We start from the raw sequence: 309 nt of genomic DNA on the forward strand, positions 1-309 counted from the left end.
TCGAACTACCAAATGTTAGCCATGGTTCCCCTCCCTCTTCAATAATCCCGAGAAACATTTGCCTCCTTTCTTCCATTCCTTGTTTACACCTCACCATATTTTACTCCTTCCCCGAATTAATTACCCCTGAGCAGTAACCGGAACTGACATCTATTGCATCTATTCTGAAGGCTGCCTGCTCTCGCGTGCTGCGTCTTGGGGGCAAAAGCGACCTTCTTGGAAGATTGCTAAAAGATTTTGAGCTTTATCGTAGTTGCTTTTCGAGTCTTTGAGTGCTGTGAAAGGGCGATGGTGGCTTTTGTTGCTACA

The sequence above is a fragment of the Penaeus monodon genome, chromosome 24 (assembly GCF_015228065.2).
Source record: "Penaeus monodon isolate SGIC_2016 chromosome 24, NSTDA_Pmon_1, whole genome shotgun sequence".
NCBI classification, from domain to species: domain Eukaryota; kingdom Metazoa; phylum Arthropoda; class Malacostraca; order Decapoda; family Penaeidae; genus Penaeus; species Penaeus monodon.